Genomic DNA, 26,942 nt, shown 5'->3' with positions numbered 1-26,942 from the left:
ATAAGTTTAGCCCTCTGCCCTCTCCTTCAGAGGAAAGCAAAGACCATCCATCTGAACTGTTGTTTTATTCCTCTTGAAAGTAATTGTTGTACTACGAACTCCAATAACACTGAAAGTTTTGCTGGAAGGCCTGCCCCTTTATGACAAGCTTTACGAGAAAAATGAGTAATCTAAACTCTAAAATCACGGACGATGTGTAGCGGTAGAATATTTTGCTACAACGCAAATCTAAAAGTGTACAAATTGTACAGCAAATGCATTTGACTGTAATGCTGATGCACTTTCACAACTCTTGACAAAAATAGATGCTCAAACACTAGTTGTTATTTTTGGCTTACACAACTCTCATTTTCTCGAGATCCAAACAACATGTGTGGCAAAACAGCCTTTAACCCCCGACCTTGTTGTCAACTGCTGCTTAACAGTTAGTGCAAGACTGACCCTTCCGTAATGACGTGCCACCTGTGCAATACAGGGTCACAGGTGCAGATGCAGTTTTTCACCAAGCTATACAGCTTTATGGTCACTTTCTATTCCGAGCAGCTTCCCATTTATAAGTAAAGATGACTTTATAGGCACTGTGGAATGTGATCAATACAAATTGAACTAAGGTGACTCTTAAAAATAAGACATTCATTCCACTCAGTTTTGTGACCCGTGTAAGTTGTTTGATATGCACTTAAAAAGATAATCAATGCTACAAGTGGAACTTACTCATTTATTTTCCACTCAGAAGTATATTCCTACACTGAAAAAAAATATTCAAAGAGGATTCCTTGGATGTACTATTTTTTATGTTAAGGGTTTGTAAACAATTTATTTGGGCTGAATTTAAACCAACAAATTAAGTTGAATAGTATTACATTTAATTTGTTTAAATTCAACACAAATAAATAGTTTGCAACAGTTTTGCACACATCATTTTTTTTCAGTGTATATGAAATCAACTCAAATCTACTTCACCAAGTTGCGTGGAAGTGACATTGTTGAGTAAATTCTGCTTAATTTGTGGTCAGCTTTGTTTCGAAGGAGATTTTACTCATTCTTTGTTTAACTTGAACTCTATAACCCTGACTCAAGTCATGTTTTTTGAAATGTATGTCTTACTTGTAAACATTTAAGTAAACAGCACAGTAGATTAGATAGACACCCAAGTGAACACAGAGACCTCAATAATAGATGCAGAACACACAATGATAGTAACAAACATTGTTTTTTTTTTTTGAGTAAATGGGTCTTTTTGAGTGAAAATTTTAAATAAATTAGGCTGCAAGAATGAAATCAGAAAGTAATATTACTTCTCTAATATTTATTTAAAGGATTGTTTTAGACATATTTAACAATACCAACTAAAATATACTTTTAATTCAAGCTTTATGATGTTTACACACTGCTCAACAGAACCCAATGCTGTTTGTTTTCACACATAAAGCTAACTATTGAGCGAAATTACTTTAAAAGTTCACCAAAAAAGTCTATTGAAATGTCCAATTATTATATTTGTTCTATTTTATGGACTTGTTTTATGCGCTTTATAGATTTTTTTTTGTCTTTTTGACATGTAATGGCAGCGTTTTTAATCAAAGTCATATTTTAATCAGACCTCTAACAAAATTAACTGTTTATTAAAAGAGGGTTTAGTATGATGAACGAACAATATCCTTTCTCGTTTTTAGTTTTTAGCTTTTACTTTTTAGGATTTATTTTTGTGTTTTTTTGTTTGTTTGTTTGTTTGTTTGTTTGCTTTTTTGTTTGTTTTCGCTGTTAGTATAATAGGGACAATAAACTGAACAGTAAGTGAAGTTGTATAATTTAATCTAAAAATATATTTATTCTTTACATTATATTGTAGATTTAATCAAACATTTTTAAAAATTATGTTACATTACTAAAATCATTAAGAGTGCCACAAATATTGAAAGTATTGAATATTATTTATATATACTGAATAATACCAGTGAATGGTCAAATGTTTGGGGTCAGTAGGATTTTTTAATGTTTTAAAATAAGCTTCTCCTGCTCACTAAGGCCTGCTCACTGTTTAATAAAAAACAGTACAAATTTTAAATTTGTAAAATGTTATTGCACTATAAAATTACTGTTCAAAAGTAGTTTATAATTTAATTTAATCATTTATTCCAGTGATTTTAAAGCTTTTCTGAGTGAATTTTCAGCTTCGTTACTCCAGTCATCAGTCAAAATATCCTTCAAAAATCACTCTAATATTAATATTATTATTAACATTAATAAAAAAAATATTATTATTATTGTTGTTATTATTATTATTATTATTATTAAAGGTAATAATAATAAAATCAATAATGACTGGTGTAATAATTTTATTTGAACTACATACAAGAAGAAAGCAGTTATTTAAATTTTAAATAATTATTTCACAATTTAACAATTTTTCACATTTAATAAATGCTAATCACCAGAATATCAATAACAGAATAATATTCTTAAAAAAACCTGACCCCAATCTTTTGACCAGCAGTGTATGTTAAAACCTTTATATATTATTTTACATTTCTGTAGATGGAAGTTGGAAAGAGTGGGTGGGGTGTTCAATCTGGAAAAATCAGTGAACCAGAACCCAAAAGCTCAAAGTGCAATGGCACTATATGTTGGCACACCGCTTATAAGGCTATCTGCCATGGCAGTTTTCTTTACTTCTTTTAAAATTTTAAGTGGAATGCAATGCTGTTTATTTTAACTTAAGTATGTTTTTTAGCCATCCTTTACATTGTCATAAATTATATTTTCACTTTTAGTATTTGTTATATCACTGAAATAATACTATTTTAATAATAATCTAATAATTTTTTTAGTAAATAAAACCATTTGTGAAGTAGATTTACCCCCATATTTAACACATCTTTGGGACTTTATATTGTTGATAAATGTTAATATATGCTTATTGCAGCTTGAATCACTGATACTTTGGTAACACTTTTCAATATTGGACAAATAGTTAATGGTAATGTATGTACTAATAAAAACAAACAATGAACAATTTCATTTATTATTTAATTTAAACATTTAATACAGTGGGTGGCACTGGGGCTTAGTGGTTAGCACTGTGGCCTCACAGCAAGAAGATTGCTAGTTCGAGTCCTGGCTGGGCCAGTTGGCATTTCTGTGTGGAGTTTGCATGTTCTCCCAGTGTTCGCGTGGGTTTTTTCCGGGTGCTCTTGTTTCCCCCACAACCCAAAGACGCGCTATAGGTGAATTGAATAAACTAAATTGGTCGTAGTGTTTGAGTGTGTATGTGTGTGTGTATGGGTGTCCAATACTGAGTTGTGGCTGGAAGCGCATTAACTGCTTAAAACATGGTTTATTCCACTATGGCGACCTCTGAAATAGAGTATTTATATATGTTTGCTAATATTAGTTAATGGAAATACAATTGCTTATCATTACCTTTGTTAACTCATAGTGCATTAGCTAATGTTAACAAACACAGGATTTTTATAACGCATTATAGGAAATGTTGAACTAAGATTAATAAATGCTGTACGAGCATCGTTGATTATTATATAACTAACTGAGTGCATGCCATGTTGTAAAGTGTTGAAAGTGTTAAATCCTGAATGTTTATGAAAGCGATGGATGTGGTGGTATTTTGTCTGAAAACTCTCAAATAATATTTAATTGTACAATTTAGCTGTTTTGGTAGGAATAAACAATGTCTGAGTGATAATATGGAGACACAGGAGACTGTAAATGACTGTATTAAGCAGGTGTTCTCAATGTTTATTGGTTTTCAAGCATATGCGGTGCTAATAAAAGGCTCTCTCGCTCTCTCTCTCTCTCTCATTCTCTCTCTCTCTCCTTCCCCCCTCTTCTCTCTGCCTGTGCATTGAGTCAGCAGTTCAGCTCTCTGACCAAGGTGCCATCACACGCATCACACGCTCACCCAGACCCGCAGAAAAAGGCTCAAGCAATACAAATAGGGGACACTGTAAATGAATTCTGGATGGAAAATGAGCAACCATGAATCTAGATAGGATTCTGAGTATTTATTATGACCATTAATGTTGAGTAGTCAATTTATTATATTGTTCTACAACAGAAAAAAAATCAACAACTATATAATATTTGGCTGATAATTATGTTTATTGTTTATTATTGCAGCATTTCATTTATAATTGTGTAAATATGTCTATTTTATTGGTACTTGTTATATACATTATATTTAGACCTAAAATGGGATTATATTTGCATCCATAATTGTATTTTATCACTCATCAGGATTCATACTCATACTCATAAAACTCAGCATGTATATACAGTTGAAATGAGAGTTATTAGCCTCTTTTTTAATTTGTATTTTTAAATATTTCCCTAATTATGCTTAACAGAGCAAGGAAATTTTCACAGTATTTCTGATCATATTTTTTCTTCATGGAGAAAGTCTTATTTGCTTTATTTCAGATAGAATAAAAGCAGTTTTTAATTTTTTAAAAATCATTTTAAGGTCAAACTTATTAGCCCCTTTAAGCTATATTTCTTTTTAGTTTGTCTACAGAACAAACTATTGTTATACAATAACTTGCCTAATTATCCTAACCTGCCTATTAAACCTGATTAACCAAGTTAAGCCTTTAAATGGCACTTTAAGCTGTATAGAAGTCTTGGAAAATATCTAGTAAATTATGATTTACTGTCATTATAGCAAAGATAAAATTAAATTAAATTAGAATTTTTGAGTTATTAAAACTATTATGTTTAGAAATGTGTTGAAAAAAATCTCTCCGTTAAACAGAAATCGGGAAAAAAAATAAACAGGGGGCCTAATAATTCAGTAGGGTTAATAATTTAGGGGGTTTAATATATTGGATTCAACTGTATACATTTATAAAATTTTAAATAAACATACACAGAATTTAGAAAACACTACTATACACACACACACACACACACACACACACACACACACACATACACACACATATATATATATATATATATATATATATATATATATATATATATATATATATATATATATATATATATATATTAACTGTATTGAAATGATTACTTTGCACCATGTAGGCATTTAGAATTGTAATATTTTCTCAATTAATAAATTTGTCGGTCGTCCACACTGTCTGCTATATTAACCCGAGCAACTCCAGTTCAGTTTGACCACTAAACTGAGTCAAAAGTGTCTGATCTCTGAAGCAGAACTCGGCTGGTCAGAACTGGTCTGTTCCTGCTTCTCAGGCTGTTTTCTAGGGTGGATAATACCAGTGTCCTCTGTCTCTCTTAGCCTTCACGTGAACAGCAGCGGCCGTGTGGCAGTGAGGATGGATGGGGATATATGGAGCTTCCTCTTTCACTTCCTAAATAGGGGTCTGGTCAAGTGACTCTGGTGGAGAGTGAGGGGAGATGAAGTGAAGGAATGCAATGCGGCCGCAGGCTTTGTGGTTTCCGTTCAGGATGTCCACTTGTTTCTGTGTTTCGAGCTCTGACAGCTTGTGGGGGTGTTTGTGATTCATTTGTGATTTACTGTTTCACAAGAACATTCAATCAATGAACCGACTCAGTTTGAGTAAGATCTGCTACTGCTTTTAATATGATGCTATGAGGTGATGTAGTGCTGCATTCGATGAAAAAAACAACAACAAAAAAGCTCTCATGTTGCACAAGAAAATACCTTAGCTTTTCTTTTGTGCTTAAGTTAATGTGTCACGGCGTTTCGTTGTGATTAATTTACAACTGAATTTTCTGAGTGCAAACTTGCAAGTTATACACTGTAAAAATGACCGTTTACTTTATTTAATGATTCATTTGTTTTGTTTTTTTATTTATTTATGATTTCAATTTGCATTGTGACATTGATTTCAATCAAATTTAATGTTGAAATGTTTAACATATTACTTTTATTGATACTTTTGGTAGATTCAAATGATATATTGACAATTATATGAGACATTCTGCCAGAAACGTACATTTTCACTTATAGAAAATGTAACAGGGCCTGACTTAAGCTTATCATCCTCAAAAATATAATTCAAAAACAAGCATAAAATCATACAATTAAACGATGGAAAGCATCCTTGATGACAGTCAGCTTCTTCTCCATCAAATGATGTCACTTCTGAGTCATAGCCTTAAACGTGTAATGCACGCATTTCATGTTAAATTTAATGCAAATGTGACAGGACTGACAGAAACATGGGGACAATTGTAAATTTATTTGTAGAATTTATAATTTAATGTTTGAATTAATTGATGTGAATGATAACTAATATGCTATTTCTGAAGCATTTTATTCTAAATGACAGTTTTTAGCGTAACAAAATTATTAAAGCTGTAGGTTCAATTGGCCTGAGGACAAAAGGACAATGACAGAGTTTGTACATTTGTAAAATGTTTTATAATAAAGAAAAAAAAATCTAAGAAAAAAAAATAAATGACATACTCCTTTACAGAGCAACTCACGTAAATCAACCATCAGTCCACAGACATTTTTTGTGTAGAAATACTTTTTATTCACTGTATTTATGTTTTTATTTCAGGGACACATTTCATTTCTGGTAGAATGTCCCATATAATTTATAGTATAAAAACTTAATTATTCTGTTATGTAACAGATTTATTTCTGTATATATGATTTTTTAAATTTTCATATATTGTTTCAAATAATAAAAAATGTAATAAATGAAACATTTTTTAACAGCAAAGTTGTCAGAGTGAAGAATAGAGTCTGATGTGGATCATAAAATACGGAAAACTGTTAATTGACTATTATTTTATAGAGCGAATGGATTGTTTGCCCAAAATTTACCTGGAACTTTCTTCTGTTAACCATAAAGTTACTCAGCGGTAGAACTGGGCCGATTAAATGATATGAAATGAAATGATATTATGTCAATAACAACGATAAGCTCTTGACTTTTTTACTCTATATTGGTCTAAGAGCCAATCACACAGCAGAAATGTGCAACATGGTAATCTTAGTGTGTTGATATAAGTGATGGACCCAATTTTTGGCCACCGAAAATTTACCAGCCAAAAATATGCCATCTATGAACCCTCTAATATTTGTGACTTCAGTCATTGTTGGGGTACTAATTTAAATCTGGAAGCATTAACAACTGATATTGAAATATATATCATTATCATTCAAAATGGAAAATAATTATCGAGATTGCATTTTTGCCATATCGCCCAGCCTGACTCAGCGAGTACCTTGATCTCATGAAACATGACATGAAAACAACATAAAAAACATGTCAAAATGCAAGTCAATTTCATGCCAAAACCTTGATGTCTATTTGACATCCACACACTAATGGACTTTTGACCATCAAAATAATGACACAAATTTAATATAAGAAAAGTTTTATTCATCTCAAAGCTTTAATTCCAACTTACAAATATACTCTGGATTTTGTATCTCTACAATACATGTAAACTACCTACAGTAGATCAAAATGACATTAAATTGACTTTAATATTGGCCTCAAATAGCAATTAAATTACATGTCATGTAATCATTTTTGGACGTCAAAGTCTATTTGATGTCATCTTAACATCAGGTCATGAAATGTTTTTGACATGATTGCTGATGTTATTTCGACATCAAGGTACCCACTGGCTGTTTAACAATGTCTTTGTTTTGTTCATAAAATAAAAGCCTGCTGTTGTTTTAGATTTCAAGTTAAAAAAAAATTCGCAAAAAAGACACATTCAAAGCAACATCCATGAGAAGGAAATAATAGACTTTTTGTTGTTGCTGCACAAACTCTTGCACTATTTTGAGTATTTTGCAGCTTTTCTACAAATCCCTCCTGCAAAAGTTCAAGTTTAGGTGTGTGTCAGCTTTGTATAATTTCTAGAAGAAAACCTCAGATAAGCAGATGCTGGTTTGTCTGTTGTGCGTCAGAACTGATGACAGCACTTCATGAGCACACAACACACACACATGACCGACTAAGGAGAATTCAGGCTTCCTCCCACACTGTCACTTCCTCCTCCCGCACAGACCTCTGCCACTGATACACTTGCCTTTTAGCCTGGCTAAAGTACAGGATTAAACCGGCCGTAAAACTCACTGGGTCATGCTTTTGTTGAAACCTCATGTGCACTCTTTTATTTTAAAACCACAAACTTACAGCACTGAGTTGACAAAAAGTCGTAACTCTGGAACCACAATGGCTGCATCCTGAATGTTTCACCCAGCAACCTGTGTCCTGCTGATGTCTGAAGGTGAAGACGATTCATTTCTAAATCTGGAGACAAAGATTTATCAATTTTCTTTCCATAAACTGCGAGCGATTGAACGTCTTTTTATTAGAGTTTCTGATATTTTTTTATCCTCACAACTAATCACTTACAGGGAGTGCAGAATTATTAGGCAAGTTGTATTTTTGAGGAATCGTTTTATTATTGAACAACAACCATGTTCTCAATGAACCCAAAAAACTCATTAATATCAAAGCTGAATATTTTTGGAAGTAGTTTTTAGTTTGTTTTTAGTTTTAGCAATTTTAGGGGGATATCTGTGTGTGCAGGTGACTATTACTGTGCATAATTATTAGGCAACTTAACAAAAAACAATTATATACCCATTTCAATTATTTATTTTTACCAGTGAAACCAATATAACATCTCCACATTCACAAATATACATTTCTGACATTCAAAAACAAAACAAAAACTAATCAGTGACCAATATAGCACCTTTCTTTGCAAGGACACTCAAAAGCCTTCCATCCATGGATTCTGTCAGTGTTCTGATCTGTTCACCATCAACATTGCGTGCAGCAGCAACCACAGCCTCCCAGACACTGTTCAGAGAGGTGTACTGTTTTCCCTCTTTGTAAATCTCACATTTGATGATGGACCAAAGGTTCTCAATGGGGATCAGATCAGGTGAACAAGAAGGCCATGTCATTATTTTTTCTTCTTTTATACCCTTTCTCGGCAGCCACGCTGTGGAGTACTTGGACGCGTGTAATGGAGCATTGTCCTGCATGAAAATCATGTTTTTCTTGAAGGATGCAGACTTCTTCCTGTACCACTGCTTGAAGAAGGTGTCTTCCAGAAACTGGCAGTAGGACTGGGAGTTGAGCTTGACTCCATCCTCAACCCGAAAAGGCCCCAAAAGCCCATCTTTGATGATACCAGCCCAAACCAGTACTCCACCTCCACCTTGCTGGTGTCTGAGTCAGACTGGAGCTCTCTGCCCTTTACCAATCCAGCCACGGGCCCATCCATCTGGCCCATCAAGACTCACTCTCATATCATCAGTCCATAAAACCTTAGAAAAATCAGTCTTGAGATATTTCTTGTCCCAGTCTTGACGTTTCAGCTTGTGTGTCTTGTTTAGTAGTGGTCGTCTTTCAGCCTTTCTTACTTTGGCCATGTCTCTGAGTATTGCACACCTTGTGCTTTTGGGCACTCCAGTGATGTTGCAGCTCTGAAGTATGGCCAAATTGGTGGCAAGTGGCATCTGGCCGCTGCACACTTGACTTTTCTCAGTTCATGGGCAGTTATTTTGCGCCTTGGTTTTTCCACACGCTTTTTGCGACACTGTTGACTATTTTGAATGAAACGCTTGATTGTTCGATGATCACGCTTCAGAAGCTTTGCAATTTTAAGAGTACTGCATCCCTCTGCAAGATATCTCACTATTTTTTACTTTTCTGAGCCTGTCAAGTCCTTCTTTGACCCATTTTGCCAAAGGAAAGGAAGTTGCCTAATAATTATGCACACCTGATATAGGGTGTTAATGTCATTAGACCACACCCCTTCTCATTCCAGAGATGCACATCACCTTATATTCTTAATTGGTAGTAGGCTTTCGAGCCTATACAGCTTAGAGTAAGACAACATGCATAAAGAGGATGATGTGGTCAAAATACTCATTTGCCTAATAATTCTGCACTCCCTGTATTATTGCAGACTTCTGGGTGTTTTAAAGTTTTCAGTAGTTTGTTGTTGTTCCATCTCTGTTTCTTCGCTGATTGTGAATAAACAGCCTGGTTCAGTACTGCCACCTTGTGGAAAAACAGCCAAAAGTGCTCGTGCAAGCTATATTTTCATTCATTCATCTTCGACTTAGTGCCTGATTTATTTAGAGTTGCCACAGTGGAATGAACCGCCAATTACTCTGGGATATGTTTTACACAGCAGATGCCCTTCAAGCCACAACCCAGCACTGTGCTGGGAAACGTGTGTTGCATGCTTGGTTAAAGTTGGTGTAAAATCTAAATTGATAATGTTTATTCTTCAGGTGAACAATTAATCTGTGCGCTAAATAAAAATAGCTTGTTTTGGTAATTTTCAGTTAAAGTCTGACTATTTGTTTCAGTGTTTGATGGTTTCAGCAGCAATATTCTTAACCACACCCCTGTTCCCATTAGTTTGCTATAAGGGATTTTTTGGGATTTTAATATGAACAGTTTGAGTGGCCCTGGCAGCAGTTTTGCATATTTCTTAGTATACAGGAATACAATTTGACGTATGTATCTTTATATACACCAGTAAACCAATACTCTTTGTAAAAAAAAAGATCCGATCTTGGTATATGTACATCACAATACCATTGTTTACAGGTTGATCTCATTATTCATCCTGATCTCACGAGGAAACATAACTATCTTACGTTTTGTCAGTTTAGTGATTAGTTCAGTCGTACAAAAATGTATGATTTTTAAAAGGAGGTGTGGCACCAAACCCCACCCCTAAACCTAACCATCATCAAAGAATCACGCAGTCAATGAGAGAATGTGTTCATTATTTTGAACGCATCGAAGCAAAAGGAAAAACAGATTGTCTCAATGAACAGTGATTTTACTTAAGACAAATAGTACAAAAGTAGCAAACGCATTAGTTTTAACTTTTAATAATCTGTACAGTATATACGGCATGCATAGTTCTGAGTCAGGAAGTTCTCAGATAACATAGTTTCAGATTGTTTTTATGTATTTTTTATAGGTAAATGAAGGTTATGCAGCGCGTTGTTAATTGCAGAGCTCCTCTATTAAAAAAAGAAAGAAAAAAAAACAGTTCTGATAAAGATAAAGCATCAGCCAGATACGAAAAATTACGCAAGAGTAACTCTAAAGAAACATAACTCATTACTCACTATAAAAAGTAACTAAGTTACGAAATTATTTACTTTTTTGGGGATATACCTAATATTGTAATGCATTACTTCCTAAACTAACTTTCCCCAACACTTATGTAATGTTTAATAGGAGACAGTATTGTACATTTACATACTATAAATAATCCAATTATGCAAAATAGATTTCTGCGCCTATTTTTGTTATTATACGATCTGGTAAAACATAATTGGATTACTTTTTTGATGTGCATGCTGGACTTTAGTCGGTAAATGTGTTTCTTGATGGATAAAAAGTTTATTCTTGCAAGTTTTTTACTTGCATCTTTGCGTTCCCATTATGCAGTTTTATATAATATTCCAAGATGTGCATCAAAAATGTGGATGTAAACAGAGCTAGTGTTAATGCAAAGAAAAATAAATGTCCATTTGGCAGAACCACTCTTTATGTCAAATACCTATGAATATTCATGAGATCAGATTGTTTTTTCACATATGCAAAACATTTAACAAATACAGCAATTTTATTGGGTAATGTGTTTCTTGACAAAATCCGATTTAATTTAAATTTTTATTTGCCATATTCACCTTTTATAACAACAGCAATGAAAATTGATGATAATGAAAGATTTACAGTTATAAAGGATCTAAATTACTAAAGAAACATGTTTGAAATTGGCATCTTAACATTGGATATGTTACATTTCAAGCATTTAGATTTAAGGATTTTTTTGCCCCAACAGCCTTCCATACTAGAGTGCATGTTAATACCAAAGTATACTTGTGCTTTATAGCAGCTGTTACATCCTCAGTGAAATTTCTCAATCAGCTGAAAATGTGTCATGTTCCATGGAATTAAAAACACTTTTTTTTCTTCTTAGAATGCAAACTTCCACCATGCTTTGTCTTAATATAGTGTAAGTGGGGTCAAATGTAGCAGCACAACATAGAGTACATGACAATTGTTCAATTGCTCGTGCGCAACAATGCAAATGGTTGGATATGCTCACTGCAGATATAGCAACAATATTCCTGATTGTCCAAAACTGCCACAACCTAAGTTTGTATCAGTTCAAAATATCATAAATGTTTCTTAAAATGATTTATGTTCATTTAATAAGAGGGATGAATGAAGTGCTGCTGTTAGGGTAGTTTTGTGTTGTGTCACTGCCAATTATCCAGAACAAAATTTTCAATGATATGCTATTGCAGTTTTGTTCAATGATAAGGTTATTAATTCATTTTGATATTTTCTTAAATTTCAAAGGGTTTATTTAGTTTTGTGTAGTTTGTAATTTTGTTAATTTTGCCTTCATTTGTTTTAAATTATATTTATTTATTTTTTTTATTTTTTATTTTTTAAATTTGTCAAAAAAATGGGGGGGGGGGGGTTAGTTTATTTAATTTATTTTAGATTTTAGTTTACTTTAATTTATTTAGTTTAAAATAAAAAAGCAGCATATACGTATTTTTAAAAAATTATATTAAAATCTAAACAACAAAATTAACACTTAAAGTATAATATCTTAATTCAAACTTTGTTGTTGTTTTTATATGACTGCAGATTAAGCAGATTAATTGCTGTGTTTTATTTTTATGTTTATCTTATATCCATAAAAACTAAATTAAATTAGACAAAAATTTTAATGAACATTTTATTTCAGCTACTTTATAAAAAGTCAAAGTTGTAAAAACACAGATTACTGAAATTTTTTACAGTAAAATACATTTTCAGTTTCTTCTTCAAAATTACAAAATGTTCAAATTGCTCTCAAGTTTAATTCATTGTGTTTGAGTATTTGTTTGTGAAATTTATTTTTAATTTGTGACGAAGCATCATTTCCATCATTTTCCATTGTGCTGTAAAAAAATGTAGAATCAATTTTCGCTCCGAAATCACTAGAAAATATCACAAACTAAGAACACATGGAATTTGATATCTAGTATATTCATACATTCTCCGTTAATATTTGCTTTATTAACAGTTTTTTTTTAAATCTACACCATAGCTTAAGTTAGTTCATTTTTTGTAAACTTTATTTTATTATCAATTAATAAGACTTTATAATTCTGTGGCTGTAAATATTAGTAAACTTTCAAATAAATAATCAGCTCAACGTTTAGCTCAACTGCTGTATTTGTCTGTCAGATATGCTGCGGTGAAACAGGACCAGTATGGAGGACGTGGAAGCCCGTCTTTCCCAGCGCAGACACACAGGCTTTAGGCTTCAGGAGGCATTATCAGACCTGAGCATCATCAGGTCAGCACTTTTCCATCAGGGCATCAGAAACTCACAGTCTGTACCGTCGGCCAATGATGAGGAACTGACGAGGTCTGAGGTGACATTTCACAGCTACAAGTGCAAACCACCAACATTCATCTTCACATAATGAGTCTGCATTGTCTAGATGCGTTTAGTAAAAGATGACACAATATACATAAACAAATAGACAAACAAAGAGGATCTAGTTTTTATTTAAATGCAGCTTAATGTATTCAAACACCATATAAAGGTCATTGGTTTTAGTGCCATTTAAATTCATGTGTTGAACTTATTTCATGTTGTTTTGTTTAAAATAGGTAAAAACTATGATAACAAGTGAACAATAAACTGTGAAGCAGAGATGCCAAACCTAGGGTCTGTGATGGTATTTTTCCGAAATGTACTTTAGTTTCCATAAATTAACAAAATTTGAGGTTTTTCCACAGAATTTCTTTCCCTCCTGATCGTCTGCATAAAATGTTCCCAGCTTGTTCCGACCTCTATTTTAAGTGCAAAACTTGTAAGGGCACATTCTTTCATTTATTCTGCTCCTGTTTTCACATCCAACCATATTGGAGAGGGGTTCATTCTGCAATGCAGGAGATAATAGGAAACCGTTTTATTTTCTCCCTCTTACGTTTTTTTTTTTTTTTTTTTGAATGACATTCCTGAAGACCTTTTTTTTAATCAGACCTCAAACCTCTGTTTACAACTCTTACATTTCTGGCTAAGAAATGTATAATACTAAAATGGTCTACTTCTGAAATTTCAGCTATTTCCATGTTGATTTCTCAGTTGTCAATTTTTCTTCCACTGGTAAAATGTAACTTTGACCTCAATCACAAACAGGGCAAATTCAGGAGACTTTGCGAAACTCTCCAATCCTTTAAACTCTGAAAATTGTATTTTAAGAGAGTTCTGGCTTCTTTTGTTTTGTTTAGATTTTTTTTTTGTTTTTGTTTTGTTAAACAGATACATTTGTAATATTTTATGTAATTGTCAGCGTTTGGGGATGGTTTGTTTGTTTGTTTGTCTGATTGTCTTTTTGAAAAAAAAAAGTTATTGAGTTTTTATTTTTTTATTAGTTTAGTTCAAATGTATTTTTCTATCTACTTAGTTTTTATTTAGTATTTAGATGAGATTTTCAAACTTGCAAAAATATTTTTAAAGTACAATTTATGTATGCTTAGTTCATATATACCATTATTTTTATTATTTAACAAAATGCATTTTTAAGAAACTTAAAATTATTTATGTAATAGTTTATTAACCTAATATTATCAATGGTGAAACAGCCACGGTGCTTTACAGTAAGTTTTTGTAAAAACTGTAATTACTTTTATTAAGGGATTTAAAATGTATTAACTAATCCATTTCATATTTGATTAAAAAAAATTCTTAACAAAAAGGTGAAGAGTAGTATCTTTTTAATTATATACTTAGCAAAATAAATGTCTTTTCTGTCACTTTTGATCAATACACCCTTGTTTTATACATTTAAATGAAACATTTATAGCAATGATTTTGTGACTTACAATATGTATGTAACTTGTCAGACTTATCAAACATTTTGCAATCATATTTGATCAGTTTAATATGGCAGTCTATTGTAAAACGTTTTACGCATGAAACCGAAACTGTTCAAAAAGTTCATTTTCTGAAAATCCACAGAGACAGTGTTGAAGAAACACCCTGTGAAACTGACAAACACTTCATCTTCCGTCAAACACATAGCCGTCAGTTTTTTTCATTTTTGCTGGAAAACCAGAAAGTCAGCCCACATGAGAGAGGATCTGGCAACCTGACGCTCATCTGTTCCTCAAAACCAAAGTTTGCTTCATGCAACCAGACAGTGTTTATGACTTAAGATGTACAGTTGAAGTCAAAATTATTAGCCCCCCGTTTATTTTTCCCCCCAATTTCTGTTTAACAGAGAGATTTTTTTTCACACATTTTTAAACATAATAGTTTTAAAAACTCATCTCTAATAACTGATTTATTTTATCTTCATCATGATGACAGTAAATAATATTTAAGTAGATATTTTTCAAGACACTTCTATACAGCTTAAAGGGACATTTAAAGGCTTAACTAGGTTAATTAGGTTAACTAGGCAGGTTAGGGTAATTAGGCAAGTTATTGTCTTTAAAGGGGCTAATAATATTGTCCTTAAAATGGTGTTTAAAAAATTTAAAACTACTTTTATTCTAGCCGAAATAAAACAAATAAGACTTTTTCCAGAAGATGAAAAAAATCACACATATTGTGAAAATTTTCTGACTCTGTTAACCATCATTTGGGAAATATTTTAAAAAGAAAAAAACTCAAAGGAGGCTGATAATTCTGACTTCAACTGTATGTTATTATGGTGTAAAAAAGGTATGATCATACTTGCCTCGTTGACTGATTTTTCTATTACAAGTTTTCAAATATTATATGATTAAATATCAAAACGAGGCATTGTTTCATCAATTATTTGCCATTGTGCTAGCACAAACATATGAACACTGGATGTAGTCAGATTCAAACTTATAGTTTTTTCACATATTACAGTAAGGTTTTAAGAATCTCTCTTCATCACTCCATAATTGATAAAATAAACAAAAAAAGAGAGATGTTTACATTTTGTTGTTGTTGTTATTGTTGAATAAAATGTACAATCAAGCATTTTTTGTACAAACAAATTCCTCTTAAAAAAACCTTTATAAACTGCATCATTCCTCAATATTCCAGGCTTTAATAAAGCTTCTTATTGTTATATAATTGTCATAGTATGGTAATTATTATTGTATTGTTATATGTATTAAATTATATTATAAAATAATATTTAACTAATAGAATTATTTGTTGCACTTCACTTTTTTAAGCAATGCCTAAGAATATAAGATTTTAAATATTTATTTATTCGTATTTACATCTTTGTTTTCAATTTAGAGGAAAAACAACAATAATTATAAAAAAAATTAAAAGAAACAAAACAAAAAAAGAGGGATAAAAGGAAATGAAAAAAGGGAATAAAAGGGGGGAGGTGGCAAAAGTTGTCATTATTCCAGATTATTCAGATAAACAATTGTTGAAAAGAAACAAAAAATTGTTGAAAATACAAATCATCCATAAAAGGCATTCACCAGATTGTCAATATGACAGAGGTTTGTATATACATTTTTGGAAATAGGGAGAATATGTAAAAAGCCATGTCATTCTCAGTTTATTTAGTTTTTTTCCAGTTTCACATAATAAACTGCTGATATTTGAGTTTGAAATAAAATAAATAAAGGGCGTCCACATTTTCTCAAAAACTTTTTCTTTCTTTCTTTCTTTCTTTCTTTCTTTCTTTCTTTCTTTCTTTCTTTCTTTCTTTCTTTCTTTCTTTCTTTCTTTCTTTCTTTCTTTCTTTCTTTCTTTCTTTCTTTCTTTCTTTCTTTCTTCAGGGACAGTGTACAATATGACATGTTGTGCCAGAATTAGCTATATACATATTATTTATTATTTCATTATTTGTTACAAATGATTTAACCACATCATTCAAATCGTTATTATGAATTTAATTTACAAAAGCAGACATGAATACTTAAAACAAATAATTTTTACACACAAAAAAGATGTTTGCACAGTGAAAAACCCTGGTTTCCTTAAATTTTTAGGCTGAATTAAATTAAACTAATGAGTCCATTGAACATTATCTTCCAACAGCTTGCGTAACTTAAAAAATTAAGTTAGAACATTAAAAACATGCTGTCATGAGTAATTGATCATGTCATTTTTATTCATTTTGAAACCCAGTGTAAAAATATGTTCAAATTAAAACCTACAGTCACAAATTGATAAAGTTCGACTAAACAAACACTCGCAGTCATATTTTAAAAGTTTTTTTGAAACTCTTAATGCATCAAAATCTCAAAATTGATGCATAAAGAAGGGCTTTTGCAGTGTCTTGCCTTAAAAATGTTGTCGAAATTGACTTATGGTTTCATGACAGGGATACTTCGCACCTCATCTCACTGGTCAGCCAGTGAAACCTCTCTCACATTTGAGGCAAAAGTGATATTTAGTAGCAGAAAGCAGTTGCTCTGATGAAAAGTAGCCACCTTATATTGTAACCTCTGGCGTTTTTACTATCAAATTTATGCAAATGTCTGACTCTGGGTATTTATCTCTATTATGAAGACAGAAAAAAGAAAAGAAAACGCATTTGTGGGAAAGGATGGCAGCGTCACATCCATAACAAACTGTGATAGTGAGAAGAGTCTAGCGTGCCACTCCCTGACGGCAAAGCCACCATAAAGAAGAAGTGTATAAATACTGACGATAAACAAAGCACTGAGTCTGCAGAAAACCTCTCTGCGGTGTGAGAAAAGTGCATGTTCGTCAGTCACAGGATTTAGACGCTCTGTGATGGCCGTTGTTGTTGCTGTATACAAAACAAGGCGGCGATCTGATGATCTGACAAGAATCAAATGAGCTACTTAAAACAAAATAGATACACTGAGTTATACAGGCTGGATAATGATCCTATCTCTGTGTTTATTATGAGTCATAAGTGATTAGAGATGTATTTGACACTTGTGTGTTCCTCTTAGAAATCATGTCTGTGTTTTCAAGATTTGTTTTTGTGTTTGTTGGGTTGGGTTGTTCAATTTCGGATAATGGTAAAACAGTTGTGATTGTAAAATGTATGAAATTCAAAGAATTTAATTTTTTTAGTGTAAAAACTTCTAATAAATATTATGAAATAAAGTTATTTTTAAATAGTATTCAATTTATGGCATTATATAAAAAATCAACTGAGATATTTATTTATTGTTCATATATTTATTTATACGTTTTACAACATTATATTTCTGCTGTATTTATTCATTTTCCAAAAAATTTTGATTATATCATGTTTCAAATTATATGTTATGTTATGTTGTTATGTTATGTTATGTTATGTTATGTTATGTTATGTTATGTTATGTTATGTTATGTTATGTTATGTTATGTTATGTTATGTTATGTTATGTTATGTTATGTTATGTTATGTTATGTTATGTTTGTTGTGATATGTTTGTGATGTCGTGTCATGTCATTTTATGTTGTATTATATTATATTATATTATATTATATTATATTATATTATATTATGTTATATTATATTACATTACATTACATTACATTACATTACATTACATTACGTTATATTATATTATATTATATTATATTATATTATGTTATGTTATATTATGTTATAATATTATATTATATTATATTATATTATATTATATTATATTATATTATATTATATTATATTATATTATATTATATTATATTATATTATATTACATTATATTACATTATATTATTTTGTACACTCTCAGAAAAAAGGGTACAATGTTGTACCAAAGATGGTAAAAATCCTTGTCACTGGGGCAGTACACCTTTTTATGGGACATGATTTGTACTATGGAAAACCAAAATGTACCTTTTAGTTTTTAAAACCTGCAGATGCGATATTGTACCTGCATCAAAGGTACAAATCTGATCCATAAAGGTGTACCTTAATAGTGTTATAAATTTCAAACAGTTATCAAAAATGCCTTAAATGTTTAGTTTACAATACCTATAGGTTTGTTTTACCAGTTGTTTTGTATTATTGTATCATAGAGCTTAATAATTTGTGTTTATAGGTTTCTTTAAACATATGCTTTTAAATGATGATCCATGTTTTAATATGGAAATTATTCATAAAATCATGTTGCCTTTCCAGTAATATTTATTTTCATTGATATTGTAATGGAGAAGGAGGTGCTAAACACTTTTCCACCCTTTTTGTGTACAATTATTTCAATGATACCATAAAAGGCACAGAACAGTTTGTACCATACCATAAGCACAGAACAAGATGTACCATTTCCGTACCATATAAAATACAATTTTTACAAAGGTACAAAACTGATCCCCAAGAAACATTATTTGTACCACTGTGTTTTTTCTGAGAGTGTCTATTCTATTCTATTCTATTCTATTCTATTCTATTCTATTCTATTCTATTCTATTCTATTCTATTCTATTCTATTATATTATATTATATTATATTATATTATATTATAAGCCCTTTTAAGGCTGAGAAAAAACAGTTCATCATCATTTTCTGCTGGATTCTAGGTCATATGGGTCTTTGTGGTATTGAAACTAGCATATGACGCAGCAACAAAAAAAAGCAATTTCTGAGTGTGACTATGTTTAATTCCTTCTGATGATCTAAAACCTGCAATTAACTTGCATTAAAAAGGGTGAACAGAATAGGACAATTATGATAATAATTATACAAATGAATTTATGGGTTTTGGGTTTTAAAGCTTTTTTTAATTGAGTTTAATGTTAATTTAAAAAAAATCTCCATAAAAAAGAGTTTTTTATGGAATTTAAAAATAATACTAATTAATAATATGTGTGTTTTTTTTAGATATAAAATAATTTTCTTAAAAAATATTGCTCATTGTTTTTTTAGTGTTTTATCTTTCTTTAAACTTTACTGTAACATTGAATATTTAAATGATATTTCAAATGTATTTGTTGATTATATAAAGAGAGCATAAAATGTTGAGATGTATATAAGAAAAGCGAGCTGCTGTGTCTCTGTCCGTGTGTAATATTGTTGTTAAGATGTCCTCTGCAGTCGCCTCAATCAATGAAATCAAACTTGTGCTGATCCAGCAGCTCTGATGAGTCTCCCTCTCCTCCATCCCCCTCCAGCAGCAGCTCGTCTGTCCACACATGCGTCTCCACACATTAACAGCAGTGAATGTGGCACGATAAACGTCAGCATGTACACAAGACACAGCAGCTCGCTTTCACAAATACCCTTGAGTTTAATTCAAGTTCACCTCTGCATAATTCACACACACGCACACACAAACGCTTCGGACTAATTGTTTCATGATTGCGTTAAGATCTCAGGTTTTCAAACATGTAATGAAACTCATTGGGTCGTTAAAGCGAAAACACATTGCTTTTCAGTTCAGATTTTTAGGGATTTTTGGATTTTCATATTTTTTTTAAAAAGTCAGTCTAATGAAGAGGAAACATTCAAAATAACATGTTTAAGTTTTTCTTTTGTCATATGTGTATGTGTCTGGAGATGTTAATTTAAACTCTTTTTTTTTCTTCTACTGCACTTAGCCATAAATTTCCACTTCAGCAGAGCTTATATACAACATTCAGACTTCATTCAATAATTAAATAGATTAAAATAATAAATAATTAATAAATAATTCATTTTAATTATTATTTTATACAAGGCTTTTATTCATATCTTTATTCTGAAAGTTTTACTCAGGGATTTGTCCATACATATAACATGCCTGATTAAATACAACAATTTATTCTACATAGTACTGTATATAAATATTGAGATAGATAGATAGATAGATAGATAGATAGATAGATAGATAGATAGATAGATAGATAGATAGATAGATAGATAGATAGATAGATAGATGGATGGATGGATGGATGGATGGATGGATGGATGGATGGATGGATGGATGGATGGATGGATGGATGGATGGATGGATGGATGGATGGATGGATGGATGGATGGATGGATGGATAGATAGATAGATAATCCCTTCTTTGCATTTTAAACATTACATATGCCATATTAAGCCTCCTGAATAGTGGTTAGTTTTTAAGTGCTCCTTTGTGCAGTTATTCCCCTCATTTTCTATTTATTTTTGAGGTTTAAAGACTACATATTAGTGACAGTTCATGCACTAGTTTGCACTGGATTAGCTTGTTTGCTAAAATGTGCTTGCATTTTCATATACTCCAAAACATTTCTTATAATTTTGTCAAATTGCTAACTACTATACTATATTAAAGTATTTATTTATGTGTACTTAAACTGTAAGTTTTAGTTTATATCCCAGTTTTAGAAATAAGATTAGTTTTTCAAATTTTGAATGATTATGTAATGTTGGGAAATAATTGTGTACAGTCTTTAAATTTATTAGACCATCTATTATAAAAAAAACGAATATTTTAGGAATATGTTTTATACGTAAAGTTTAAAATTGAATAAATTGTTTATTTAAAATACATAACAAACTTCCTGATATGTTCAACTTTACTCAGCAGTCAAAATTTATTTTATAGAATAAAAACATAATAATAGGGCGGCTTGCTGGTTCAGTGGTTAGCACTGTTGCCTCAAAGCAAGATTGTTGCTGGTTCGAGTCCCGGCTAAAAAAAAGTTACTTAAAAATTTAAGGCAAAAAAAAATAACAACTTACAATTTTTAGGCAACAATCTGCAGGACATCAACTTAAATTGAGTCAAATGCAGAATGGGTTAAAAATTGAGTCAACTCAAAAGTGTCCTAAAGTTGCCTTAAAATTTTAGGTTGAGTCAAAAAAATTATTTAACAGTGTAGGTCAGTTGACATTTCTGTGTGGAGTTTGCATGTTTTCCCCATGTTCCTGTGGATTTCCTCCGGGTTCTCCGGTTTCCTCCATAGTCTGAAGACATGCACTATAGGTGAATTGGGTAAACAAAATTGGTCTTAGTGCATAAGTGTGTGTGAATGTGAAAGTGTATGGGTGTTTTCCCAAGTGTATGGGTGAGCATCCGCTGCGTAATAAAAACATAGGCCGGAATAGTTGGAGGTTCATTCCACTGTATCAACTCCTGATAATTAAGGAACTAAGCTAAAGAAAACTGAATGAATGAACAACATAACACTGTAATATTATTAATAAAAATGAGGTGCTTCAATGCCCCTGGCTATGGGCCTGCATGTTATGGATAATATGGTGAAAACTATTTGTTGTTTTTTTAACCCTACTAACCTGCAGTGTCTTGCCTTAAAGCAGAATAAATGTTTATAAATGTGCGGTAGCCTGCTTTTATTAAAAAGTAAAAGCATTTCGGCTGAAAACTGAAAGCTAATTAGCATAATAAACACATTAAGCTTAAAGAATAAATATTAATTAATTTTACAAAACTCGCCATAAAAATCAATAGTGTTGCTGGCTGTTCAATAATATGATGCTGTGTTGTTATACAGGTTAATATTAACACTTAATACAAAAAGTTTAATCATTTATGTGTTCATGAAACATTTAGTGAGGATTCTTGACCTTGGTAACACAACATTTATAAAACCCGAAGCGATTGTAATGCAACAACAACAAAAAAGTCTCTCTCTAAAAACATTTTAACATCATTAAAATAAGGCTCAATGTAATATTATAAGAGAATATATCTTGAATATCTTTCTTACTTCTTAGACAAGTTGTTTTATAGTCATAAATCAAGATAATTCATGTTTAAAATTCAAATAATATTTATAATATTTAAACATTTAAAAAAGACTGCTTAAAATAATATACTATTGATTTGTACAGTTATATCCATAAATATTTGGACATCGACACAATTCTAACTTTTCGGGCTCTATACACCAACGCGATGGATTTAAAATAAAACAAACAGTCTAATGATGGTGTGCTTGACTGATAGTGGGAGCTCTTTGGATCTCTTTGGATCTCACCTTTATTTTGCATCCATTGTGTTGGGCTATAGAGCCAAAAAGTATTAGAACTGTGTCTGTGTCCAAATGTTTATGAACCTAACTGTATGTCCCATATTTGTGAAACCAAAACAAAAAAAAAATGTTTTATTTAAAGTTGTACATAAATATAAATAGGTATTAAAATAAATAGTTAATAATAGTAATATATTTCTCTAAACAATGCATAACAAACAGCCAGTGTCAAATGTAACAAGGAATGTGCAGATAGTGTAATGCATTTTAATTAGTTACAGTTATTTATATTAAGCCCTAATGCATTATAATATACATTATTAATAGTAGCTTCTGCATTATACATAAAGACTTTAAGTAAAACGTTACTTCAAGTTTTAATATTATGCAATATAAATTAGCATAAATCATCTGGAGTCAAAAAGAGATCTTCCCTGTTTCTATTCTCAGTCATTTAAAAGTATTTCCATTTCGTTTTTTCCCCTCTCTGTCAATTTTTTTTCTGTGCAACATTAAAAGAAGATTGCATAATATTAAAAAGATAATATATACCTTTAATATATACTGTACTTTACAAAATGTTTATAAACAAAAAAGATGTTTTATATATATAATTATATATATTAATTATAATGAAAAGAAAATAAAGCACTACAGGCAATGAATAAAAGAAAATATTTTATAGTAAAATATAATAATAACAATCAATAGAAACACAATGTTAGGCCTTCCTCGTTTCCTTTCTCAGTAATTTCAAAGTATGTCGTTTTTCTGTTGACTGCTTTGTTTCATTTCCAGTCTCTGTGTGGTTTATCATTCTTCTCGACCTCATTTGGCCTACAGCTCAATCATTTAAAAGCCTTTAGCAGACACATGAGCAGCTAATAGATTACATCACAAAATCCATGTCAATCAATTTACATGAATCAATAACTGGATGGAGAGAAGACAAGAAGATGGTGATCAATAGCCGAGAGTATGTTATTTGACAGCTCCACTGTAAAGAAATATTGGTTAATTAACAGATGACTGTATTTTTGGTGTGAAGTTGTAGAGTTGCTATATAGGAAGCTTGATCTCTGTTCTTATGACTTTTTGAAAATATTGAAAATGTTACTCTCTAGTTTGACATTTTGAGACAAGGTTTGAATTCATATATTGGATCATATCTGGGTCAGTCATTTCAAAGTATAGCTAAACAACATGAATTCATTTCTCTCATATTCTTACTCATTTTTAGTTGATGATTTAATGAGGAGGCGACGCAGTGACACAGTTTAGTGCTGTGGCCTCAAAGTAAGGTCGCTGGTTCAAGCCTCGGCTGGGTCAGTTGGCGTTTCTGTGTGGAGTTTGCATGTTCTCTCCGTATTCGCATGGGTTTTCTCCGGGTGCTCTGGTTTCCCCCACAGTCCAAAGACATGCGGTACAGGTGAATTGGATAAGCTAAATTATCCATAGAGTATGAGTGTGTATGGATGTTTCCCAGGGATGGGTTGCAGCTAAAAGGGCATCCGCTGCGTAAAACATATGCTGGATAAGTTGGTGGTTAATTCTACTGTGGCAACCCCAGATTAATAAAGGGACTAAGCCAAATTGAAAATGAATGAATGATTTAATGAGGATTTTCCCTACAGCTAGGGTTAGAAATGTATCAGAGAATCCTGAGACTGCTGTGTATTAATATTGAGTTATTATCACTGTTGGTTATATGGTCCATGTTTGCGTGGGTTTCCTCTGGCTGCTCCTGTTTCCCCCAGTCCAAACACATGCTGGAAGTGATTTGGATGAACTAAATTGGATGCAGGGTATGAGTGTGTGTGCGAATGCAAGAGTGTATGGGTGTTTCCCAGTGCTGTGTTGTGGCTGGAAGGGCATCTGCTGCAGAAAACATTAGCTGGAATAGTTGGTGGTTCATTCTGCTGTGGTGGCGACCTCTGATAAATCAGAGACTAAGATTGAAGTAAATGAATGAATGAATGTTACCATGGTTTACATTTTTGCTTGGTAACAGTATAAGTGCAATTAAAAAACATTTACAATGTGCATCTAAGAATGCATGCAAACACGAGCTGTACCACTTTTTCTTTTTCCAATGCACACTGGAACTTGTGATCTCTTCACAAAAGTAACATAGGCTCATTCTAAAAACGGAGCCCTGTTTAAATTTTAAGAGATCGCAGAGCTATGTATGGCCACATTTCATCTTTAAAATGAAAGCTACGGAGCGGTATGATGCCGTTCCTTTTTTTGCTTACCAGCTGACTGGTTACCTTCATATGGACGGCTTTCCTGTTGTTACTAGTTTGTCCGGTAGCTCGACATGTATGTTGCTGGATGCAGAGCGGAGTTGACCGCCTCAACGAGGTTCGAGTCCAGTGAAGAAGGGTCGCAGAAATCAGATAAGACAAAAACTAAAATAAACAATTACAATTACAGGGTGAGAATGTGGTAAAATCTGAAAATGTGGTAAAAATCAGGGGAGGGCTTTTCTTTTTCTGGATTGCTTTTGAAAATTGTCGGTCAGGTTTAGGGAAGTGGGTGTTCTGGTCAGTCTATATAATTTTATTACACTATAGATTGGGTTTAGGGGAGGGTGGGGTGTCAGTCAGTTGGTCAGTCAGTCAACAGCGGTCTTCAGTGGATTTACGTGAGAACAGCAGACACGAATGGCACTTGCAAGAGAAATTTGAGATCTGAAAAAGCACACACAGCAGCCTCTGGTGGATTCGTGAAAATAAAAGCTGCAAATAAGCGTAACTCCTGGGACATAGTTTGCTCTCTCTAGATATGTATATAGGGGTACATAATCAGAATTAGCCTGGGTTGCAAAAAAGTGAAAATTTTTATTTTCTATTTCACAGTTATATGTGTGCCATAATGAAAAACTATATCTGTATTCTTTTAGCATTTTTTTATAGTAATTATAAAATGTTAATTTACTGAATTCATTTTTGTGATGATTTAGGCCTATTATGTTCTTATCATTATGAGTGATTTAATCAAATTAATCATTCAAAACTAGTGATTCATCTAGAAACAAAGCAAATCTACCCATTGGCTCAAATGATTCATTCAAAAACAGATTCATTCAGCATCTAAACAGCACAGTGCTGCTGTAAGAGGCACACATATTCTCCCAAGGCTTTATTTCATATAATCATTTGTGAAAAAGAAAAAATGACAGTATTTTCTTACAACTTGGTTATGACTGATATCTGATTACTCTTGTACTATTGAAGCCAGTATTCCTCAGGGTTAACAGTATGCATCTAAAGTAGATCAACTGGAAGAAATAATCCATGATTTATTGACCATATTTATTTACAGCTTTCTTTTGATTGATACGGCTGCTGATATATAGCATAACCAGTCTAAATTAACTCTTTGATATTGTTCAACTACTTTATGTAATTATGCTGATATTCAGGTGAAAAGGCTATCTTGTTTGTGTCATATATTTACCTAAATCATATAGAGATGCACTGATAGTTTTGATTCTTTAATTAAAGTAAATGTTTGTCTGGTTCAGAAAGTGTTCACTTGCATACAGTACTAACCAACACAGACCTGTATCAAAGTGATTTTTATCAAAGTGCTTATCATACTATTTTTTGTTTTTAAAAATGTGTTTATTTACAAATGTTCATTGAAAATGTAGTTTATTACAGTTTTATATATAATATAATAAGATTACAATTTTAGAAATATGAAAAAATACTTATTTTAAATGCTAATTAATTCTCATTCGACGTTAAAAACAAACAAACAACACAAAAAATTGGGAATCCGTTAAAACTTTTATTTAAATACAAACGGTAGCCTATAGGCTAATAACAAACTGGCCAACTCATTTCCTCAGTCAGAATTTGTCCATTTGAATAATAAAAGCCTTCTTTTATTGGTTATTCTTCTTAAAGCCTTCTTCTGTTAATTATTTCCACAATTTATGATTGTATACTGTCAAAATGGGACAAATGGGGGGCCAAATTCTGGACTTTTTCAGAAAGGGGTGGTTCTTTTGAACCACCTAAACCCCCTGGCTATGAGTCTGCAATACTAGTTAATT

General features: G+C 31.8%; 1 long non-coding RNA gene across 2 annotated transcripts in view; it reads left to right on the top strand.

The window, feature by feature from the left end:
- LOC101882529 (uncharacterized) overlaps positions 1-16,107 on the top strand; it is a 38,312-nt gene extending 22,205 nt beyond the window's left edge. Inside the window, exon 3 of one of the 2 annotated variants that reach the window (XR_224449.6) lies at positions 13,236-16,107. This is a non-coding gene — a long non-coding RNA (uncharacterized lncRNA). The remainder of the gene's footprint in view (positions 1-13,235) is intronic. The other variant, XR_012387177.1, reaches the window with a different exon arrangement.
- The last annotated feature ends 10,835 nt before the right edge of the window (positions 16,108-26,942 follow it).

This window comes from Danio rerio, chromosome 11 (genome assembly GCF_049306965.1).
Source record: "Danio rerio strain Tuebingen ecotype United States chromosome 11, GRCz12tu, whole genome shotgun sequence".
Taxonomy (NCBI): Eukaryota; Metazoa; Chordata; class Actinopteri; order Cypriniformes; family Danionidae; genus Danio; species Danio rerio.
The sequence above is the reverse complement of the archived record's forward strand: the minus strand, read 5'-3'. Positions and strand labels throughout refer to the sequence as shown.